This window comes from Mus pahari, chromosome 14, assembly GCF_900095145.1.
Source record: "Mus pahari chromosome 14, PAHARI_EIJ_v1.1, whole genome shotgun sequence".
Lineage (NCBI taxonomy): Eukaryota > Metazoa > Chordata > Mammalia > Rodentia > Muridae > Mus > Mus pahari.
The window spans coordinates 63,334,720-63,341,663 of record NC_034603.1 but is presented as its reverse complement, the minus strand read 5'-3'; the positions used below and the strand labels follow the sequence as shown (position 1 = coordinate 63,341,663).

At 43.5% G+C, this 6,944-nt stretch overlaps 1 protein-coding gene across 1 annotated transcript in view; it reads left to right on the top strand.

Annotated features, from left to right (window-relative positions):
* The first annotated feature begins 3,832 nt into the window (after positions 1-3,832).
* Positions 3,833-6,944, top strand: part of B4galnt2 (beta-1,4-N-acetyl-galactosaminyltransferase 2) — a 42,483-nt gene continuing 39,371 nt past the window's right edge. The window contains exon 1 of the mRNA XM_029546639.1: positions 3,833-3,856. The gene's annotated coding sequence lies outside the window, so the exon portion shown is untranslated. The remainder of the gene's footprint in view (positions 3,857-6,944) is intronic.

Below are 6,944 nucleotides of genomic sequence, written 5' to 3'. Positions count from 1 at the left end.
CTGGCAAGACCACTGAGTCCTTCCTGTTATGATTGATTACCTCATAAGGGCTACATCCTGCAGCCCTGCTTCAGTTAACCTCCTGTCTCAGATCTACTCTAGCACTCTCCAAGACCACTTGCAGTGGTACGCAGGGATGGGTAGTGGTGGTTTGTAAGGTTATGGGCCTGCCATCCTCCCTGTCTTCTGCTAGGGAGTGGTGATTGATTTACTATTATTACTGTAGACATAACTGCTGTTTTCCTTATTGCCTTGCAGGGGTTGTGAAGCAACACATAGCTCTGTGATGGTCATATTCACCTGGAGGAAACAGTCCTTTATGTCCTCGTCCAGCACCCACCCTTCAGCAGCCTGTATTTATTCAGCTCCTACAACGTTTCTATTATCTATCTATCTATCTATCTATCTATCTATCTATCTATCTATCTATCTAATTTTTGGAGTCTAGGCTGCCTGTTAATTTGTAACCTTTTACCTCAGCTTCCTGAGCTGGGATTATAGGAATATACCAAGAGAGGGTCTCACCTGGTATGGTCTGGAACTCACTGTATTGCCCATCCAGGCTGAACTTGAACTTATAACCCTCCTAAGTGCTGGGATTATAAATATGCATGATGAAGATTTCCTTTTTGGTCTTTATTTTTATTTTTTGTTTTTCGAGACAGGGTTTCTCTGTGTAGCCCTGGCTGTCCTGGAACTCACTTCGTAGACCAGGCTGGCCTCGAACTCAGAAATCTACCTGCCTCTGCCTCCCAAGTGCTGGGATTAAAGGTGTGCGCCACCACACCTGGCTCTTGGTCTTTATTTTATTTTATTTTATTTTATTTTATTTTATTTTATTTATTTTAAGAAAGGGTCTTTCTATTTACTGGCTACTGACTGTACTGACATTCGCAGCTACCCTCTTGCCTCTGCATCCCAAATGTGCTGGAATGAAAGGCACCACCATATCCAGCCTGCTTTGGGATTTTTTTGGGGGGGGGGTGGTGAGACAGGGTTTCTCTGTATAACCCTGGCTGTCTTGGAACTCACTCTGTAGACCAGGCTGGTCGTGAACTCAGAAATCAGTCTGCCTCTGCCTCCCAAGTGCTAGGATTAAAGGCGTGTGCCACCACTGCCTGGCTCTTTTTGGGTTTTTAATGGACACTTTACTATGTACCTGATACTAATAGACTGGGTGAGAGAACCCACAAGGTGTCTGTGCTGGTGTGTTTATGCTCGGCTCAGGGAGTGGCACTATTAGGAGGTATGGCCCTGTTGGAGTAGGAGTAGGTGTGTCACTGTGGGTGTGGGCTTTAAGACCCTCACCCTAGCTGCTTGGAAGTCAGTCTTCCACTAGCAGCCTTCAGATGAAGATGGAGAACTCTCAGCTCCTCCTGCACCACGCCTGCCTGGATGCTGCCATGTTACTCCTGCCTTGATGATCCTGGACTGAACCTCTGAACCTGTAAGCCAGCCCCAATTAAATGTTGTCTTTTATAAGACTTGCCTTGGTCATGGTGTCTATCCACAGCAGTAAAACTCTAAGTGTCCATATTCTTCTTGGCTTTTCTGTGCAACATTCCTTCTTCCTCGTCTGAACAGGACCTCTATGCCATGGGGTCTTATAGAGACAGGGTCAAAGGAACACTAGAACTTGGGACTTGGGTAGGAAAAGGAGTCACTCACCTCAGAGTCTGTTTTGGAAGTATGTCAACAGAATTAACAAAAAATTTGCTCTGACAGTGTCTTAGTTGGAGTTTCCATTGCTGTGAAAAGACACCATGACTACCGCAACTCTTATAAGGATGACATTTAATTGGTGCTGGGTTTTAGTTTCAGAGTTTGAGTCCATTATCGTCAAGGCAGGAAGCCTGGCAGCATGAAGGCAGGCCTGGTGCTGGAGGAGCCAGGACTTCTATATCTTGATCTGAAGGCAAACAGGAGAAGACTTGCCACGCCCACTCTAGTAGTGACTCACAACAGGTCTGAAAACCTGGACGAATCCTGAGGGAAAAGAGTCTCAAGGAGATTCAGCCTCCTGGAGTCCTGGCATTTCCAATAATCTATATACACGAACCCTATCCGCATGTTAGTAATGCCTCTAAAAATTGAATTTGGTGGTGCAGGCCTTTAATCCCAGCACTCGGGAGGCAGAGGCAGGCAGATTTCTGAGTTCGAGGCCAGCCTGGTCTACCAAGTGAGTTCCAGGACAGCCAGAGCCATACAGAGAAACCCTGTCTCGAAAAACCAAAAATAAATAAATAAATAAATAAATAAATAAAATAAAATAAAAATTGAATTTTTACCATAGGTAAAGTTTCCACCAGTGTTCCAAAGTCCTAAAAAAATCCCTTAAAGCCAGGAGCTCAGAATTCAGTGAGAAGGTTACCTATTCATTAACATTCTGATTCACTTCTAGTATAGACCAGTGAAACCGATTAAGCATTACAAAGAACAGAGCCAAGCTCAGGGCAAAGCTTAGCGTAGTATACTTTTGGAATCTTCATTTCATCCAAGAGACGTTCATATGCAAGTATTTACCAAGGCCTAGGAAATAGGGGGGTTGTGGTATTGCATTATTCCTGAGAAGATCTGCTAGAACAGAACCCCCCAAAACAGCTTTTTCTGCTAGGCCCAAAGGAACAGCATAATCGGATAACAATTAACACTTGGCTTCCTCCTCAAGCTGCCTGGTCCCACCCCCTGGTCTTTTCATGTATTCAATCCTTTGTCTTGTGTCATTGTAACTGCTGATGTATCCTGTCCCGCTTTTCTTGTTTGTCCTGTATTAAAAATGTGATGCTCATTTTAATCAATACATTCGGTTTTACACTCTCTCGTGTGGACTGTTCGTCACTCATTCGCCAAATCCTCGCTCGCCTGCAACCAAGAGACCCATTCCACGGAGATCGGGGACCCAAGTAAGGTCCGTCTGTGGCAAAGACTGAAGAGAAGGCCTCCAGGCAGCTAGGAGGGTCTCAAAGCTACTTCCACAGTGACACAGTTCCTCCAACAAGGCCACACTTACTCTCAACAAGGCCACACCTTCTAACAGTGCCACTTCCTGGACAAAGCATATTCAAACCACCACAGACAGTATTTGAATAACCACAATAGTCCTTTAATAGAGGTGTCCTGGGTTAGAAACATCAGTGAATAACTCAGAGTCACTGACAAAGAACTGGTGTCACATTAAGGGAGAAAATGAAATCCCTGTCTGTGGAATCATTAAACCAAGAGCAAATCCAGATTCGAATTGTCTGTCATATGCCCAGTATCTTTCATCCTTCTGTCTGACTATTGCATGAGTCTGAATCCATGTCTGCCTCTGTACCTGTGTCTGTCTCTGTCTGTCAGTCCCTAACAAAGGGCTTCACTGTGTCTTTACTGAACAGCACAGAAGGCATCACGTGGGGGAAAGAATGAGGGGCATTTCACAGAAATCTTTAACAGAGTTTACAAAGGAGTTATGTCACTGGCTCCAATGGATTCCCAACTGACACAGACAACAAACAGTACAATAAACATCACTGCTTACCATCCAAGAGCCATAAACGAATCTTCATTTTAGGGTCATGGAAGGTACATCGTAACTTTTCCATATGATGGAAAGACATCATAATTTAAAGAGTATATAATCTAAACTATTTAGTGTTGGTGTAGGTCATAAAAACTTCTCAGTTCTCTGTGGTAAACCCAAGGCAAGTGAGGTTATCTGTTACATTGTTCTCTTAAAGGAAGATTAAACAAACAGGCTGAGTACACAGTCTTAAGGGACTTCAAAGTATATTATTAACTTTGACTGTGAGGTTCAGCAAAATTCCATGATCTCAAAATGTAAGAGACACATTGCAATGAACATTTGCACGTGAAGGTACGTGGACAGGGATCTACTGTGGGCCACAGTGGGCCACACGGCAGCTTCCATAATGGAGGGTTTCTGTGCCTTGTTGTTGTTGTTTGTGTGCTTTTTATTTTGGGGAGGGGAGGTTGCAAGGGCAAAGGGTGAATATCAGGGAACAGGAAGAGGAGCAGGACTGGGGTGCATGATGGGAAACACACAAAGAATCAATAAGAAGTTTAAAAAAATGTAAGAGACAGTTTCAAATATTGCATTGCCACAAGAATTTTTTCTTTTTTCTCTTTCTTTTCTCCTTCCTTTCTTCCTTCCTTCCTTCCTTTTTTTCTTTCTTTCTTTCTCTCTCTCTTTTTTCCTTCCCTCCCTCCCTCTCTCCCTCTTTCTTTTTTCTTTCTTTCTTTCTTTCTTTCTTTCTTTCTTTCTTTCTTTCTTTCTTTCTTTTTCCAAGACAGGATTCCTCTGTGTAGACCTGGCCCTCCTAGAATTCACTCTGAGAGTAGGCCAGTCTTGAACTTTGAGATTTGAATGCCTTTGATTCCCAAGTGCTGGGATTAAAGTCTCACAAAACCTCAGCTAGCAATCTATCTGTCTGTCTATCTATCTATCTATCTATCTATCTATCTATCTATCTATCTATCTATCTATTTTTGCCACAGAAATTTCAAATAAGAGTATGTGTGTGTCAGGGGGCTGAAGAGATAGATGGCTCAGCAGTTAAAGAGCACTGGCTGCTCTTCCAGAGGACCTAGGTTCAATTCCCAGTGCCCACATGGCAGCTCACAACTTCTGTAACTCCAGTTCTGACACCCTCATACAGACGTACATGCAGGCAAAAACGTTAATGCATATAAAATAAAAATAAATAAAAAAGAATGTGTGTTCATGCGCGCACACACGTGCACGTGCACGTGCGTGTGTGTGTGTGTGTGTGTGTGTGTGTGTGTGTGTGGTTAGTTCCCCAGGGGAGAGCATGAACACATAAACCTGTAAGCAAGCCCCAGGTAAGGGTTGTTGTGGTCATGTCTCTTCATAGCAATGGAACAGTGACTAAGGCAGTCAGCTTTTGTTAATCTGAGTAGACGTTTAATACTTAGAAATTTGCAAGCCTTATTTATCAAAAAGACCTTATTCATCAAACATGTTGTTCCTCATCTAAAAGTTTTAATCTCAGGACAAAAATTATCCTAGAAAATCCATCCTAATCCAAAATATCTTGAAGATATGCTCTTGCCTCCTTAGTCTAAAATGGAGACATCATGATAAACCCAGAGCGGTCCCTTAGTCATCTCAATCAAGATGGTGGTGAAATTGCATGTCATGGACTCTCTTTTAACTTTAGAAATGGTGGCTGCCAGCCACATGGTTGCTTCTACCCTGATGAGGTCATCCATCAAGATGTAGGCAAGATGTATTGTTGTAATTTTAAAACATCTATTTTCCTAAACAGAGTTGAATCCAAACTGCATATACACTCTGCTGTAGTAAATTAAGATTACCTTATGTGTGGATTTTGTAAACTATCAATCTTTTGTTTTTGTTTTTGTTTTGTTTTGTTTTTGAGGCAGGGTTTCTCTGTGTAGTCCCAGTGGCTGTCTCGGAATGTGCTTTGTAGATCAGGCTGGCCTCAAACTCAGAGATCTGCCTCACTCTGCTTCCCTAAAGGTGTGGACCATCATGCTTGGTTGCTTGTTACACTATTTATTTATTTATTTATTTATTTATTTGAAATAGGTTTCTCTCTGTGTAGCTCTGGCTGTCCTGGAACTCACTCTGTAGACCACACTGGCTTTGAACTCAGAGATCCAGCTGCTACTGCCTCCCGAATGCTGGGATTAAAGGCATGTGTTATGATACTTGGAAAAATATTTTACAGATTGAAAAAACACACCTAGTGAATTTACAAACCTGGAGATAAAGAGTTTACATATAGTCTTAAGCGATTTCTTTATGAGAGCAGACTGCAAAGAAATAGGAAAGATAAGAGATTTTAAAAAAAAAAAAAAAAAAAAGAGTGGATAAGTAGAAAAAAAGCTTATAGATTAGAAACTTTTGGAATCATTTGCTTGTGTGGTGGTAGAAGTTGTTATAATGCAGGAGAATTTGAAAACCGAGTGTCATTTTGTGGCCAGGGCTCTGTCCTGAGGCCAAGTCATTTTGGGGGGAGGGTACTGAAGCTCTAATGCAATCTCTGAGCTCAAGGATGAAAAGAGAAAAGGTTGCACGGACAAAACTCCTCCAGAGGGGAGGTTCTGCTGTGCCTCTTTTGAGAGCCCCAAAAGATGACCAAGTAGCCCACTCTGATGCACTCGTACTAGGGTCTTTATACAAGCTCGCGCTTGGGCAACAACACAGTCTCTCTGATGCCTGGGAGGGTGAAGCCTGAGCTCTCAGAGGGGCGAGGCTTTATAGGAAATGGTGAGCAAGCAAGGGGGTTTCAACCCCGCAAGCATCCAGTTAATGACTATTGTAAACTGACAGGTGGGTGCTCTGAACAAAACCATGAGAGGCGATCACAAGCGCTCCGAAATTACATCTGAAACAATCAGACTAATCCTTAATTGACTGCTGCTAGGAAGTAGCTAGGGAGTAACTCTGGGGCATGGGCTAAAATAAGTCATGGAGTCCTTCCTGGTACTTGGGTGCAGCTTGGGTACAGCTCTAGGTCAAGTTTCTCTTAAGATGGAGGCCGGTCCCAAGATGGAGTAGGTTTGGCCTCTCAGTTCCCAGAAGGGAGCTGAGAGACAGCAGGGACAAGGGTAGCAAGCAGGAATTCCACCAGCAGGATTCCTGTATTGTAGAGGTCCTGGAGGACATAAGGAGGAGATCGAGTGGGCAGCTCCTGGGGGAGGTGAGGAAGCGCCAGGAAGGAGCTGAGAACATGTGGTCCTTGTGACAGCTTCAATGTGGAGCGTTCCCAAGTAGATCAAGAGACTTGTGAGAGAGAAATATCCCAAGTTAAAGATGAGGAGAGGCGGGCTGGCGAGATGGCTCAGTGGGTAAGAGCACCTGACTGCTCTTCTGAAGGTCCGGAGTTCAAATCCCAGCAACCACATGGTGGCTCATAACCATCCATAACAAGATCTGATGCCCTCTTCTGGAGTAT